General features: G+C 41.9%; 1 long non-coding RNA gene across 2 annotated transcripts in view; it reads left to right on the forward strand.

Moving 5' to 3' along the window:
* Positions 1-17,121, forward strand: part of LOC125176853 (uncharacterized) — a 236,674-nt gene extending 219,553 nt beyond the window's left edge. For both annotated transcript variants that reach the window (XR_007156416.1, XR_007156415.1), the window contains one exon: positions 16,575-17,121. This is a non-coding gene — a long non-coding RNA (uncharacterized LOC125176853). The remainder of the gene's footprint in view (positions 1-16,574) is intronic.
* The last annotated feature ends 273 nt before the right edge of the window (positions 17,122-17,394 follow it).

The following is a 17,394-nucleotide window of genomic DNA, read 5'->3' on the forward strand; positions in this document are numbered from 1 at the left end:
AACCCCCAATATTATAAAGCTGTATTTTCAGGTTAGCACATCTTCAGAGCATGCCTAGTTGAACTTTAGTGCCAGGGTAAGATTTTATTACCTGAACAATACGTTCTCGTTTGTGAACTAAAGGCAATGTGCAAAACATCGTCCAAAAGTGGAGAGATCATTTGGGAATATCAACTAAATTAAAAAATATTGTTAAGGGGCTGACATATTCTAGCGCTATTCAAGCACTGAATGAACTGGCCTTGGATGAAATGAAAAAGAGTGTATCTGCTTAATTGTATGCTTGATGCACTCCATTGTCCCTGCCTACTGGTGGGCAAATTTAACTGTGAATTACATTTCTGTTATTATTCGATTTTTAACATTCTCTTTGTTTTATTGCAAAAATTCAGCCTAATGCAAGCATATTATTATGGGTTTTAAGTCAAGAACCACCAAGCATTGCCATTAATTCAAATATACTGAAATCCAAAATAAATACCCACTTTCAAGAGCCAAAACTCCCAATCATGTTGAATTCTTTTTTTACAAAAAGGGCCTTCTTGCCAGCATTCCCTCTACTCCACCCCAAAACTGTATCCAAATGGGAACAAGAAACTGTAATGGAAAATAAAGTCCTATTTCATAATTTCAACAAAAAGATAAAACACCTAGAAAAATATGTGACCTATTTGCAGAAGAGTACAAAAGTTTGACATCTATAAAAGAAGTCGAATAAATATATTAATATAATGGTTTTGTGTTGAAAAAGTAATGTCAGTCTTACACAAAATACTTAGTAGATTTATGAAATCCTCATAAAAACCCAAGATAAATGGGGAGAAGGGAGTGCGATACAGTGATTTTAAAGACGAAGGGCCAAAATAATCAAGAATATATTGAAAGTAAAGACTAATGAAAGAGAATCTGCCTTACCAGATAATGCAAGTCCAATAATTAAAGCAGTGCGCTACTGACAACAGAATTGGCAGATGGATCAATGTAATGGATTTGATAGCCCAGAAATCGACCCCAGTATAGATGCGAGCTTAGTATATATTAAAGGTGGCATCACAAATCAGTGAAAAAAGGAACCATTATTGAATAAGTGGTCCTGGAACCCATGGTTAACTATTTGGAAGAACACAGTCAAATTACCACTCTAAAATAAATTGCAGTGGGTGACCTTTGACCTATTAAATGCTAGAGGTAAGTATAGAATGAGAAGTATTCTTTCAGCATAAATGAATCAGAAGAAATCATAAGGAAAGTAAATCACAATAGAAGATGTAGCCTATGTGTCTGTCTCCTCTCTTGTCCTCAGTGCCCATGAAATAGATAAGAAAGAATAGACTGAAAGAATCAAATCCTACGTAAAACAAACAAAGTAAGTACCGTTACCAGAAAGTGATAAAGCTCTGGAAGATAGAAAGTAGAGAAACTATAGTCCAAAGCAACAAAGGAAAGGTCCTCCGCAGATAAGAACTATTCTCCCCAGTAAAGCCCTAAAGCAGGCATTCTTGAGGATGGTCCCCCGACCAGCAGCAGAAGCTCCTGGGAACTTATTAAAAATGCAAATTCCTAAGTCTCAGTGCAGACCTACAGAGTTAGAAATTTGTGGAGTGGGTCCCGACCACCTGGATTTTAACACGCCTTCCAGGTGGTTCTGATACACATAGCATTCAAGAACTCCTTTTCTAGGAGGGCTCCTGGGTGGCTCAGTCAGTTAAGTGTCCAACTTTGGCTCAGGTCGTGATCTCACGGTTCATGAGTTCAAGCTCTGCGTTGGGCTATGTGCTGTCAGCTCAGAGCCTGGAGCCTGCTTCAGATTCTGTGTCTCCCTCTCTCTCTGCCCCACCCCTGCTCGCACTGTCTCTCTCTGTCTCTCAAAAACAATAAACATTAAAAAAAATTTTAAAAAAAAGAACTGTTCTAGGAAAACTCCATGGACAAATACAGATGTTAAAGGGATAATCAGCAGGATAATTACATAATGGTCTACATTCCTAGCAGCTGGGCCCATAGAACCCCCTCTTTACTGCCCATAACACTGAGGACAACTTTTTGTGTAGGGAAAGTGCCTAATGTCAGCGTGGGGGCAGTAGGGAAAGTGGAGCAGAGACTTAGAATTTCATACCCCCTTAATGCTAGCAGAGAGAGGAGGAAGAGATTTTTCTCCCCAGAATGATTTATATACAACATGGCTCTCTGAAGTGGTTCTTCTGACAAGGGGGACTCTTAAGAGTTGTTGTGGAGCTGAGGAAGCAGGCATGCACCCCAGACAAGTCACTGCCACCAGGTAGAAACTGAGCCTCCTCATCTGGAAGTCAAAACATCCCTCTCGCCATCTGTCCCCATCTTGTCCACTGCACTCACCTATATTCAGAATTCTTATTCATCAACAGGAAAACAAGCATGCCATACAGCTTTGGAAAATTTGCCTTCGGCTTAGAGTAGCCATTGTTTTCTGTAGAGAGTCAGATAGTAAATGCTTTTGGCTTTGCACATCAGTTCTCTGTCCCAGCTACTTAGCTCTGCCACAGTAGCACAACAGCAGCCAGGGAGCACATGCACAGTGTGTGTGTATACAGTAGGAGTCGTTTTCCTGGCACGTATCCCACTGGGTGTTCTCTGAGCTTCCTGGATATGTGCTTTACTTTCTGACATTAATTTGGGAAGTTCTCAGTCATCATGATTTCAAATGTTTCTTCTATTCCTTTCTGTCTTCTCCTTCTGTTCCTCCCATTACTCACATTATACCCTTTGTTGATGTCTAGTTGTCTTACAGTTCCTGGCCACTCTGTTCTGGATTTTGTTGTTGTTGTTCAGTCTTTTTTCTCTTTGGTTTTCAGTTGTGGTCATTTCTGTTGAGCTATTCTAAAGCTCAGAGATTCTTTGCTCAGCCCTGTCCAGTCTCTCATCAAAGGCATTCTTCATTTCTGTTAGTGTTTTTGATCTCTGACATTTCTTTTTGGTTCTTTCTTGGAATTTCCATCTCTCTGCTCACAGTGCCCATCTGTTCTCACATGCTGTCTACTTTGCCCTGCGTATGTTAATCGTAGTGGTTTTAAATTCCTGCCTGGTCTGATGATTCCAACATCCCTGCCATTATCTGCGTCTGGTTCTAATGCTTGCTCTGTCTCCTCAATCTGTGTTTTTCACCTTTCACTATGCCTTGTAATTTTTTTCTGATAGCCAGACACAATGGGCTGGGTGAAAGAAACTGCTGTGAGTAAGCCATTAGTAATGCAGTGTAAAGTGTGGGGACAGAGAAGTGTTCTATAGTCCTATTAGCAGATCTCCGTGTTCGAGTGAGCCTATCCTGGACTGTGAACCCCACACATGTGAACCCCAGCCCCCTGCCCCTTAGGTAGGACAGTAGGGCTAGAAGGGGCCAGAGTTGGATATTTCCCTTCCTTTGGGTTAGGTTCTGGAAAAAGCCCAGCACGTGAGGCTGTGGTTAAATAGTTTCTCCTGTGGGCAGATATTGTTAAGAACAGAATGCCCTGACATTGTTCAAAATAGTTCCTTTTCCCCTCTCACTGGGGAGGCATGTGGGGGTTTTGCTCTGATGTGCACTGTGAGGACCTGGTAACACTCCTGGAGGTAAAACTCTCTCAAGGGTGGGGACTCCCCCCCTCCCCCCGCAAAGACTGGATCCTTCTAGAGTTTTTCCCTCTCAGAGTTTGTCCTCGCTTAGTGCCCACCGGTTTGTCAGCTGTAGTTCAAGTTTTCCTCCTGCATGCTCCTTCCTGCAGACGCTGTGCTCTGGTGGATAGTGGTTCTGTTTGCCTGTCAGTCTCGCCACTTCTAAGGGCTGCCATTTGCCCTACAACCATACTTCTCGTATGCGTTGAAGAAAAGTTGTTGACTTCTCAGTTTATTCAGCCCTTTACTTGTTAGGACGGAGTGGCAAGCTTCTTCCATGCAGAACTAGAAACCAGAAGTCGAAGGATGAAATCTTAAGGAATGGGCTCTCAACCTGAATTTAATGAATGGGCTTATTAATCACCTGATTTCTATTCCAGCCTACACTGGCAGTAGAGATAAAGTGGCTTTCATTGGAAACTCTGGCCGGACAATGAAATGAAGAAAACCGGGAAGCAGGGGAATAGACCAGGGCTCTCAGAGCTTAGCGGGGAGACATTACAAAAGCCACAGAAGAGATGGCAGTTTGGGGAGAGGAGGCATCCAGCTAAACGGTTCTCATGGAAACCAAGCGTACCAGTTGCATGAGAAGGAGCTGAAGGGACCAGGATGAGGGCTGCTTGATCCTGACAGGTAGCTGCTAATTAGCAATCAAAACCTAATTGAGATTAACAGCTGTTTTTCTAGTACAGTTACTAACAGGGAGGCAGAAATGGTATGAAGATCATCCAAGCTCTACAAGCTGCATTTTAACATCAGAAACTACGAGAATAGAGCAATGTGCCAAGCGAGCAGGGAGATGAAAGCGGGCCATGAACACAGAGCTGAGCTGACAGGCCAGAGAAGGCTGGATCCATAGGACCAATTAGGATGTCTACAGGGGTGCTGGAGGCAGATTAAAGGGGCAGGATGCAAACAACAATAGAGCGTCTATTCACTGGCTGGTGTGGCCGAGCGACAGCCTGGCACTCCTGGAGAGAAGGGCACATGGGCGGGCGCAGCTCTCTTAGCTATCAGCCGGGCCTCGGGTTAGGCTGGAAATTCTTTCAAATGCACTGCCTGAGCACCGTCCTAGTCCTGCATGTAGGAATATCTATTGTGTGGAGGCCCCAGTCTCCCCAAGGGGGTGAACCTGCTGACACTTCCGACAGGTAAAGCACACTGAATGGTCAGTCTCTCTCTTTGAAATCCTTTCAGTGGGTTTTCTTTTTCCAAGGCACTCTCAGCCTAGTGGCTGTGAAGGGGCTCCCTTAATTACCACTAGGAGAACTGGTGACTGCCAGGAGTATGGCGCAGGACCTAGGAGGAAGTAAAGCACTGCACACTCAATCAGCGTGGTTTAAAGCTGTTAGGCATCCTGCTGCCTTGGCCATTGGAATCTACTGGAAAGCTAGAGGAATATGACACAGCACCTACTGTATGTCCAGCGCTCATCTAAGTGCTTGACACATAGTAATTCGTGGAATCCTCACAGCACCCCTGTGAGATACTTGTGCACTGCTATCGCCCCCACTTTACAGATGAGAAAACTAAGGCAGAGAGGTTAAGGAATGTGCTCTGATTTACGCGGCTAAAAATTGTACAGGGAGGACTGGAATTTGTGGATTCTGGCTCCAGGGTCTGCACTCATAGCCACTAACCTGCAGTCTGCAGCCCAGCAATAGTGTCCTCACTTACCACCTCTCTAGAATACAGAAGTGCAGGCCCTGCCCAGACCTGCTGAGTTAGAAGCTGCATTTAACAAGGTCCCCAGGTGATTCCTATGCATATTAAGGTTTAAGAAACGCTGTACTATGCTAGTCACCCTCATACAGATCTATGTCTTGTATGTATAGTAATAATTAATATTAAGAACATAAATCTCTCCTCAATAACAAGGACACACTGCAGTTAGAGTAACACAAAAGACAGGGCGGGTAATATCCTGAACTGAATGCTTTTCTCTATCTTCATTCATTAGGTCTTGTTTCCTAAATAAGGCTTGTTTATTTTTCTTGCGACTCTGTCTGCCACAGGCCATTTTCATAGCCAGTGATTGTTTTTGTTTCAACAAATATCCCCTACATTTTGAAGTCATAATTGCCTTTTTATTACCCTTTTTCCTTCTCTTACCTCAAATATCTCAACTCTAAAGTTTTCGCAGTGATAGGAGCTTAGTTTATTTCTAGAACAACCAATTCCTGTTGGGTTTCTCTCCGTCTGCTCCTCCTCACACTTCCTTCCATGGTTGTCCTGAAATACTGTTTATTAGGAATATACGTAGAGACTGGACCTCTCATACATTGCAGGTGGGAATGTAACATCCTTTAGCCCCTCTGGAAAATAGTTTGGCACCTTCTTATAAACGTACACATAGATTTTCCTAGGAGACCCCGCAGTCCCACTCCTGGGTGCTTAACTTAGAAAAATAAAAACTTGTGCTGTCACAAAAATGGACACCTAAATGTTTACAGCAGCTCTTTTAATAATTGCCAAAGAAAGAAAGAAAGAAAGAAAGAGAGAAAGAAAGGAAGAGAGAAAGAAACTCAGAACAACCTAAATTTCCTTCACCGAGTGAATAGGTAAACAATTGTGGTTCGTCTATATAGTGGAATACTATTCAGCAATAAAATGGAATGAACTACGGAGATACTAAACATTATGGATGGATCTTGAAAGCATTATGCTAAGTGAAAAGCCCAGACATAAAAAAAAAACATATCTTTTGTCGTTCCATTTATATGAACTTTTAGAAAAGGCAAAGCTATAGTGATAGAAAGCATTTCTGTGGTTGCCAGGGGCTGGGGGCTCGGGGACAAGGGTACAAGGAAACTTTTGGGGCTGATGAAAATGTTCTGTATTATAATCATGGTGTTGGTTACACTGCCTTATGCACTTGTCAAAACCCACTGAATTGCACATTTAAAACTTGTGAATCTTATGCATAATAAAACTGTGATGGTTAACTTTATGTGTTGACTAGAGTTGACCTCATGGTGCTTCTATGAGGGTGTTTGTGGAGGAGGTTAACATTTGAATTGGTAGACGGAATAAAGCAGGTTGGCTTCCCTAAAGTGGGTGGGCTTCATCCAATCAGTTGGAGGCCTGAATAGACCTAAAAGGCTTGACCCTCTTGCGGTGAAGAGGGAAATTTTCTTGCCTAATCACCTTGAGCTGTTGGGACATCTGTGTGTTCTGGCCTCCAGACTTGAATCGAAATATTGGCTCTTCTTGGGTCTCGAGCCTGCTGGCTTCCAGGATGGAACTGCACCATTGGTTCTCAGGGTTCTTGGGTCTTGGGATCGAGACTGAAACTCACGGTATCAGTTCTGGGTCTCCAGCTTGCCGATTGGAGACCTTGGGCTTCTCAGCCTCCATAGTCATGTGAGGCAAGGCCTTATGATGAATGAATGAATGAATGAATGAACGAATGAATGAATGAATGAATGAATGAATTGGTTCTGCTTCTGTGGAGAACCCTGACTAATACAAAAGCTAAGCCACAGTAGAAGAATTAGGGATTCATTACAGGTTGATCTAAGGAAGAAGAGGGAAAGGTATCAGATCCACCTCAGCAGTTGGTGGTCATTATTTTCACCATTAATCATCAGATAATAAAAGTCTCTTTCTTTAGAGCCTGCAAATACCCAATGCTGGTAGGGCAGTTTGTTCTCTGGAATAGTCTGAGTAAATTCAATGCTTAAAGAAAACACATTATAAACATGTTTACAGTGTCCTGAGGCTTTAGAGTCTGAAATGAGTTCTATATAGATGCCATAAACTTCTTGTAATTAAAGACATGCTAAATGTTAGTTGCATTAATGCTGAAGAAATACAAATACATAGTCTGAAGCCATTGAGAGTTAGTTATCTCTTAAATCCCATTAAGAGTAAAACTTCAGTGCTGGTAGACCCAAGGCCCCATCCCTTTTGCTATCAGAAGATGCTTTTTGAAAAGCCCTCCTCCTAAGATATTTCTGGAAACCCCAAGGCCATGCTTATGTGTATGCACAAAGTGGCCTGTTAGCCGGTCAGCCCTCAAGTCTACACTGTCTAGCCCAGGCCTATATTTTCACAGAGGAAACACTGTGAGTCTGTGGGCTCTCTTTGCATGGCCCCTGACCCCAAAGTCATTCATAAGGTGGATTTGCCCCACCCCATCTTGATGATACTAAGCAAGCATCGAAATGCTTTGAAGCCAGAATTTCACTACAGCTCATACAGATTGAGAAGGAAAACACTTCTTTATTAAATGTTTTGGGGCTCCCAAGCACAACCACTTGGGTTCAAAAACATTAGAGCTGTTAGCAAACTAGCCCTTTCAATACTCAGAGACTCTTTTCTTTCTGATGCACAAGCTGGCCTGGGTCACTTTCAATACTGGAAGGCATACGTGCCAGGAGCCACGACCTCATCCCACAATTAAACCCTGCTGTTGTGTGCTTGACCAGTCCTTCCTTTCCCCTTACGGTCCTTGTTCATCCGGGGACCTCCATCACTTTTCACTCTGTAATCTGGCTCCCATCAGGGATACCCCAGTTCACCCTCTATCTGTGTATCTCTGAATATTATATATGGACAGAGTTTAGCCCAAGAGTCTGTCAGTCTCAGTGAAAATCAGTGGCAATAAATAGATGCCTAAAGTGCATGTTCCAGAAGCTCCAACTCCTACTCAGCCGTGTTCTCCTCTTACACACAAAAAATTGTTCTCCAAGTATAATTTGCTTTTTATCATAAAGTGTATTTTTTAAGTCTATGGATTATATTCTAGAATTGAAAAGGCAGCTGAACAGTCAGGTTCTGAGAGGGCAGAAACTTGAACAGATCTGGGGCCCTGAAGAGCATGAAAGAAGGTATAGTCTCTACTGCATGTGTGGGATGCCTCTAGAAGGAGAAGTCAGTTGGAACCATTTTAATTTCATTTGCTTTTTCTAAACTGTGAAGTATTTCATACACAAAGCCCAAGTATAGGAGATAATGTAATAGACAACTATGTCCAGTACTCAGTATTATCAAATCATATAGATATTGCTAGATTTGCATAAATAAATTATTATATACCCAATGGGAGCTCTTAAGTGGCACGTTAAAAAGTGAAATGCAAGTTCTTTGCATCTCCTCCCAGCAAGAACCTATTTCTCCATCCCTTGACTGTGGGCTTGCCCTGTGGCTTATTTGGACAATAGGATATGATGGAATGACATTATATGGCTTCTGAGCCTTGGCCTTAAGAGAGAAACCTCACAGCTTCCTCTTTCAGCATCTTGGAATGCTGCCACTTTGTGAACAAGCCCAGGCTCTCTCTCCTTGAGAGAGAGTGCATGGAGAGAGCTCTCATACAGAGAGAGGGTCAGGCATCAAAGCTGAGGCCCCAGAGCTGTGAGTGAGGACATCTTGGACAGACAGCTGCAGCTGACAAGCCAACTGGACAAAGACCTATGAGCAAGCACTGTTGACACTATGTAGAGGAGAAATGACCCACACCAACTGAGCCCTGCCCAACTGCCAACCCATAGAGTCATGAGCAAATACATAGCTGTGGCTTTAAAGCCACTCTTTTTTGGGACAGTCTGTTAATTGCAGCAATCGATCACCAAGGCCACGCTGTGGACACCCTCCTCAAACTCATTCTCTATATTCCTCCCCCCAAAAAGATAAACACTGTCATTTCAATGCATGATTTTAGCATGTTGCTACATATTTGTGCTCCCTTAAAAAATATATAATCTGTTTTAGTGTTTTTTTAATTTTTTAATGTTAATTTATTTTTGAAAGAGAGAGAGACAGAGAGAGTGAGTGGAGGAGGGATGGAGAGAGGGGGAGACACAGAATCCGAAGCAGGCTCTAAGCTGTCAGCACAGAGCCCGATGTGGAGCTCAAACCAACCAACAGTGAGATCATGACCTGAGCCAAAGTCAGATGCTCAACCGACTGAGCCACCCAGGTGCCCCTGCAGTGTTTTAAACTATATTTAAATAGTATTAAACTCTCTTATTCTATGACTTGCTTTTATGCACAAAATGTACTGAGACTCTTTTAGTCTGGAACACTTCCATTGTCTTTCCTTAGCTTTCATGACATATTTGAAGATTACAGGTAGGTTATTTTGCAGACAGTCCCTCAATTCGAGTTCATCTGATGTTTCCTGATGATTAGATTCAATGTAAGCATCTCTAGCAGGAATAACCCAGGAGCAATGTTGGGTCCCCTTTGCCACCTCTCAGGTGGCCCATGATTGCAGTTTGACCTGTTACTGATGATGTTCACTTGGACTGGAGTCAAGTGGTGTCACCCAGCCTCCTCTTTGTAAAGTTCCTCCTCGTTCCTTTGTGGTTAAAAAATGCCTTGTGGGAGGTCCTTTCCAGCTATGTCAATATCCTCTTCCTTAGCAAACTGTCAATCAACTAATTTGTTTGTATGGACTCATGATACCCTATTTTACTCAGTGGGCGTAGCCTTCTATTGGCATTCTATTGGTCTCAGCTTGTCACCCTTTTGGCCAGTGGAAGCCACTTCAGGCTGGCTTCGGCATCCTTTTGACCTGCCTCCCATGAGTGCTTCCTTATCTTCAGAGTCAAAAAGAAATGCCGGATTCATCTTGTACTTCTCGGTGCCCAACCCTGGAATCATCCATCTCTCCTGGTTTCTTTTAGCTAAGAATGCTAGTTAAAAGTCTCGTTTGTACTAGGTGTGTTCATTGCTATTGAGAGTTTGCTGTTGCCAGGCCTTTTCAACCCTCTTAGCAGACAAAGCTACGGAAATGTGTGTGTGTTGTATTATACACGCCTGCACTTGTGTGTATGTTTACTTCTCTTTATAATTACATAGATCAGAATCCATAAGCTTACACCGGTATCTTCATTTCCAATCCCAAACCAGAGTTCATTCTAGGTGTCTCTCCTTTCATACTTGTGATTCCCTTCTTCAGCGGTGAGCAATTCAGCCCCCCTTATTCTTCACATGTTTACTTACTTGGTCAGTCTTCTTGTACATAAGAAATACCCCATGGCATCAGTATCCCCCCTCTGCACCCCACTCTGCTCTGCCGGACTCCTTACTCTGCTTCTACTCCTGCATGGACAGCTGCCTCACCTGTCCAGTGCACTCCCTTCTACTCCCTGCCATGTGCAGGTTGCTCTCATCCACCCCTGCTTGGTCACCCTCCTCACCCTGCTCTGGCTCTGAGTAAGAGGAATTGAAAGGAAGGGAAGAAAGAAAGGGAGGACGAGAGAGGAAACTGATCATATTTTTAATCCCACTCCCTCCCTCTCACTGGAAACTGGAATGATCTCTTCTCTTGAACACAGACCTGATTGTGTTCTATTCCTCTGCACTGCATTCTCCCTGCAGGCTACTCCTGTCCTCAAACTATCTTTCCACACACTTCTTTTCTTTTTCTTTTTAATTTTTTTTTTTTAGTATTTATTTATTTTTGAGAGAGAGACAGAGCATGAGCAGGGGAGGGGAGGAGAGAGAGGGAGACCCAGAATCCAAAACAGGCTGCAGGCTCTGAGCTGTCAGCACAGAGCCCGACCTGGGGCTCGAACTCACGGTCCATGATATCATGACCTGAGCCAAAGGCAGATGCTTAACCAACCAAGCCACCCAGGCTCCCTCCCTTCTTTTCACCTAATCCTCCTATTTCAGATCCATTTCACCCCCCGAGTTTCTCCAGAAGGGCCTCTCTGATCATTTCCACCACAGTCCGACTTTCACCTCTAAATCTTTCTGAACCTGTCCTCCCCGAAGGCATTAAGGACCTGTTGATGAACCATATCCAGTAGCTCCCTTGCAGGATGTCCCCCTCCCTTAGATATTATAAACTATTGTCTCCATCCTGAAAGTCTGCCCTGCTTTTTCCCCGGGCCAGCGCTCCCTCTGGTTCTCACCCCGTCAGCACCCCTCCATCCTTCCCTGTCTCTTCTGCTGGCAGCTCATCCTCATTTCCCAGGGGTGGATGTTCCCCAGGGATCTGTCACTGGGCTTCTCTCTTTAATCTCTATTTGCTCCCTGTGAAATTTTATTTTGTCAGTTCCTTCTCTCATTTCTAGGTGGATGATTTCCAAATTGACATGGCAAGTTTGACCTCTCTACTGTGCCATAGGATATTTCCCCATAGTTACCATGAGCTATTTCCCTGTCTCGCCAGGTACCTCAAATTCCAAAGTTTATTCAGTGTCTCAAATTATCCGGCTTGTCCCGGGTAATATCCATACATAGATTAATAAAGCACAGTTTGTGCAAACAAGAGGTTTAATCCAAGCTGGAAATGATAGTCGTCTTCAATAGATTCTCCCCCTAACTTCCCGTCTCCAACCCACCTTTCATATCACTGTAATATTTAGCTTTCTAAGGCACAATTGCCTGGAAGCTTCCTTTGCCTTGCTATCATCCAAGGTAAAAATTTGCAGCTCTTCCACTCCTTTCCCTTATTCTTTCCAGCCAAACAAGGTGTTTATTTTATGCCTCTGTGCCATTGCTCATGCTGTTCCCTTCTAGAAGAATGTTCTTCCTCTTTTTCTCACCTACTAAAGTCTCACTGTCTTTTAAGGTTAAACTCAAATGCCACCTCATGTTGTCTCTCTGCCTCTAACAGAATGGCATCTGGGATTTCTTAGCTCTTTGATTTTTGTCTAAATTCTTATTATGGCAAATATCCTGAATGACTGTGGTTGTAGGACCTATATCTCTCTGAGCAGCTACAAAGCAGGGACTGGGTTTTATTTAAGTTAGTTCCCCTGTAGGACAGTCTTTCCCACACTTTCAGTTCACAATGCCCTTGATGTGTCAGCAATTTTTCAGGATGCCCATAGGCCCATAGAAATACCTAATAGTTTCGCTTATTCAGTAGTTAGGTCCAAAAAACCATAAATATTTATGTCCTAACAACTCAGCAGCTTTTTGAGAAAAAATAATACATACACATTGAAGGGAAATATTAAGATTTTTATTCCATTTTAAAATAATGATAATTACTTGCCAACGAGATATGTATCCTTATTAGGTATTGCACAGCTTCTTAAATCTTAGACTCCAGTTGGAAGTCCCCACCGTCATTTCCTACTCTGCCCTGATTTTCATGCAGTGCTTGCTTTTCACACAGCCACTGCCCTACCCGGCTTCACAAGGATATGATGTCACTGAAAAAGATGTAGTCTGACCTAACATAGAAACTGCAAACTACCTCGGGCCAGTGGTTCTCATGCTGTCTGACACATGTCACTGTGTTTTTTTCAAAAATATTAGGTATCCGGTGGTGTTCCTGAGACCTTGCTTCACCACCAACAGGCCACTGAGAACGGCTGGGGACTGTGGCTCCAGGGCTGGGCACCAGGCCCGCTCCACCATGGGATCCTGGCAGATGGAATTGGGTCCAGTTGTGTGTATGGGTCATTGGATGTAGATTTACCTCACATCTCAGGGCCAAACAGCTTTTATAAAGAATGAAAGCTTCTCTAAAGAATGTGTAGGATTAGGAGAATTATTATTATCATGATTTCAAACAGAACCAAAGACCAAATACCACTGGAGTGGTAAATCCTTCAAAGCCATATTTCCATTCATCTAGCAATTGCAAATAGGAGCATTGTTTGAGCTGCTATTTTCAAGAATGAAATGGGTAGCAGAGGATGTCAACTTGGAGTCTGTTTATGCAACCATTGTTTGTTTATTTGAAGTTGTAGGTTCTCTGGAGGACAGTGTATACAGTTTTTGTCAGCTCCCCAAAGTGATTCGTGACCAAAACAGTAAAATTTGAGTCGTAACATTAAACAAAATATTTAAAAATCAGGAAGGCCATGTTACTACTAATCTCAAAGATGGTGTGTTGCCAAAATTGATCTTGTTGATACAAAATAATTTTAATTTTTTTCCCAGAATTGACCCTTTGTCAATTGAGAATGAAACATAGAGGATTCACCACTTTTTTATTTAATTATTCTTCCATTTATTTCCCTCACTTTATAAAGATGCCTCTCTCCTTTAGAAATAATTTAGAATTTTGTGACTTACTTCCAAAATGAACAAAATGATTTTTTGTCTTCTTTTGTTCTGTAGATCTTAATTTTCCTGACAAACAAAAATTTCACTTGGAAAATAACATTTTCCAAAATACATATCCTTATGTAATTTATGATCTCCTTATGACATTCTGGCTAAATTGATGGCATTTAATATACTCTCTGGCTTGGATGGATCTTCCAAGAGATTAAAAACCTTAATATGAAAAAACCAGCCAAATGCCGAATCTGTTACTACATGATCTCATAGATTAAAAACAAAATGAAACAAACAAACAAACAAACAAACAAACAAAATCCTTGTAATTTATTGGGTTATTACAAAATATCCCAGTGCTTGGCATTGTGTAGACCTAATATCGAAATAATTGCTTCAATAAACTCAAGAGGTGTCAGATTAAATAATTGCTGTTAATAACAGATATGTAAACAGAGCTTTGCCTGTTGTTCCTCACTGTTCTGAACAATACTGTTCTTGTCTTTCTATCCAGCTCAGCGTATGCCCCAAATCCTCACCATCCCTGCTTCTCCAGCTAGGAGTGAAATCTCGTTTCCCTAAATTACTATAAAGTTCTAATCTTTAACAGACAACGTGAAGCAACTATGTTCTTCTCAGCCTCAAATTTAGATTTATTTTCCATCCCTCATCCCAGTGCTTCATATACACTCAGGAAGTGAAACCTATAACCTGGTTTTGACCAGAAGCTTCTAGAGCAAAGAGTTGGTTTTGTTACATATTTGAAAAATTACTTCTTTTCTTTATCCTACTGTCCACTTTAGTTCAACCTCTTATTTCTTATTATCTGTATACAATTGTTAGAGACCCTCCTCAACCATGTTCCTACCTCTGTTTTCTTCCCACCCCAATCTGCTTGACCCAACTTTCTGACTTATTCTTAACACTGCATAGCTCAATTAGACTGTTCTGTTTTTAAACCCCATTATGGCTCCCATCGCCTAGGATAGGCCTTCACTGTATGCCTCAGCTCAACTTTACATCCTCACCCTCAACCATTGCCCTAGAATTCACTCCAATTACATTATCTGGCACTGAACCTATATGGCTAATTTTCAGCCTTGTGATTTCTCCACTTGTACACTTTCATAACACTGAATTGTGATCATTTGCTAGTGAACGTTACAGTTCTTTACATATTCATCTTCCCTTTTTACTCCCTTGTAAGCTTTTTCCATACAGTAAGATTCGTTTATTCGTACATTCATAGTGTATTGTTTCCCTGCTGATTGCCAAGCATTTGGTAGGAACGGATGTTCAAAGTTGAAAGATGACTAAGCCCTGTATGTACTTAGATCACAAAAAGGATTTGTTGAATTAAGTTTTAATGGTTTTCAATCAGATAATAATTAAATTGAGTTGGATCCTACTTTTGTATTCCTTTATATATATTTTAACTGTGCCAGTCTTATCTCTCCAAGAGGAGAGGGACCCTATCTTATTAATCCTTTGTATTCCCCAGATGGTACTCTACAGATATACCTGCAAGGGATTTTCAGTAAATTCATTTTGGTTGAATGATCAAACACTTGATTTTCTTCCATACATGTGATGTCATGTGACGTGGGCCCATCACGTATACAAAGCAAGACTGACTGGGGCGCCTGGGTGGTGCAGTCGGTTAAGCGTCCGGCTTCAGCCAGGTCACTATCTTGCGGTCCGTGAGTTCGAGCCCCGCGTCAGGCTCTGGGCTGATGGCTCAGAGCCTGGAGCCTGTTTCCAATTCTGTGTCTCCCTCTCTCTCTGCCCCTCCCCCATTCATGCTCTGTCTCTCTCTGTCCCCAAAATAAATAAACGTTAAAAAAAAAATTTTTATTTTAAAAATAAAAAAAAAAAAGCAAGACTGACTGACGTTGCATGGAGTGCAAAATTTGAGTTGACTGTGCTCACTTACGCATGGGGAGCCTTTGCCAATATTTAATTTTTACTTTTGCACATGGAGTTTTCTGAAGCCAAAATAGCATTCAAAATGAGTTAACCTATCACTTGATCTTTTGAGAATCTCAAATATTGGTTTAGTTCTTGTTTTCTTATCAAGACATCCAAATATTGGGCAAAGACAGATCTAAATGTCAGAAATCACTCCAAAACATTTGTATACATTTTGAATAATTTTTAATGCTAACTTAGCTTTTTTCATAAGATTTCTTTACATCATTGTACATAGAGATGAGTAGATATAAAGATTTAAACAAGATTATCTATTCAATTCAACAACTCTTACTGAGTAGCCAGTATATAAAAATGCAGGATTCCATAGGAGAATACTGCCCTGGTGAAGGTCAGGTATTAAGGCACCCATCAGATCATTTGTTCTGCTGTGCTTTTGTGGGTGTGTTCGGGAAATGTGAACTTCAACTGCCTGAAAACAAAAAAAAAAAAAAAAAAAAGTGCAAATCTGTGATGACTATAATAACCAAGTCCAAGTGAAATTCTGTCTATAAAGCACATAGTAGGTGTTCAATAAACATTAGTTAACTTTCCCCTAATGGCTGGGAATAGAATTAATCAACTATTTACAGTAGAGTGGAATGAATAGGAAATTCTTATTAGAAACTTTCATTTAACCAGAAGGACTCAATTGTTATTGTGCTTTAGTTGCATTTATCAGATGACTTTATTATTTTCCTTCCCCTGCATGATAGAACTATCGAATATGAAAGAAGAAAAAAGGAAAGTGAAACAAAGAAAACCTTAAAATATAACATGCTGAAAGTATTGTGAAATCGGTGAGGCACCTAAAGTGGGAAAGATCATGCTGGAAGAAAACACAAAACATGTATTACAAGTGACCTGCTTTGGAGGATAACCAAAAGGTCCTCCCACGATACTTGACATAGTGGATTCACAGTAGATACGTAGAGATTGACTGCTATTATGTTAAAAGGCTCTGACTAGTATACCTACTGAATATGTAATTTTTAATTACACAGAAATGAGAATGTACCAAATTTCTAGAAGAGAACAGGATTGCACGGCACCCTACAGGATGGCTTGGCCTCGGCCTGAGGTTCACGGGAATCTTCCATTCTTTGCCTTTTCTGAGAGACTGGCTTACCAGAGCTGGAGTGTGAGCAGGGACTTATAACAGCTAGAAGCTCAGCCTCCACATCCAGCACCCAGGAGCTTCTCCACTCGGCCAGGAAATTGCCCAGCTGGATGGTGCATGGGGATTGCTCTCCTGGTCCTCAGAAAGGAATGACAGCGACACCAGCAACAGCTGGCATCTCTACCTGGTCAAATAGCCAAGTGGTTATGAAGGAGACCCTCAGTAACTATCAGTGGTGGCGGTGGGAATGGGGGGGGGGGGGGAGGGGATTCTGCTCAGTCAGCAGGGTGACCTCAAAATTGTGGGAACACATCATACCAGACACACACAATTGCTATTTGTGTTAAAATTACACCAACACAACGGGTTGTTGTTAAAACTGTAGTTGCTGTATATTTAGATTTATTGAAGTAATAAAGAATTGGCTCTGCCGTCTTACGACATTTTACTGGCAAATTCTGCTCAAACTGGTTTGGATCTGATTGTAATCATTGTGTAGGCTGAAAACTGGCTGGAATGTATTAAAACGGAGCTTTCCGATCCTCTGGAAATCAATCCACTCAGCAAATGGCCAAGTGAGTCGCCTCGGGGTAAATGTTAGACCTCAACGTGGCTTCCCTTCCAAATGTACGTACAGCCTCAGTTCCATAATAAACTGCCGCTTGGGCTCCTCAGCTAGATCTGGCCAAGTCACTTAGACAATT

The sequence above is a fragment of the Prionailurus viverrinus genome, chromosome A1, assembly GCF_022837055.1.
Source record: "Prionailurus viverrinus isolate Anna chromosome A1, UM_Priviv_1.0, whole genome shotgun sequence".
In the NCBI taxonomy this organism is placed as follows: Eukaryota; Metazoa; Chordata; class Mammalia; order Carnivora; family Felidae; genus Prionailurus; species Prionailurus viverrinus.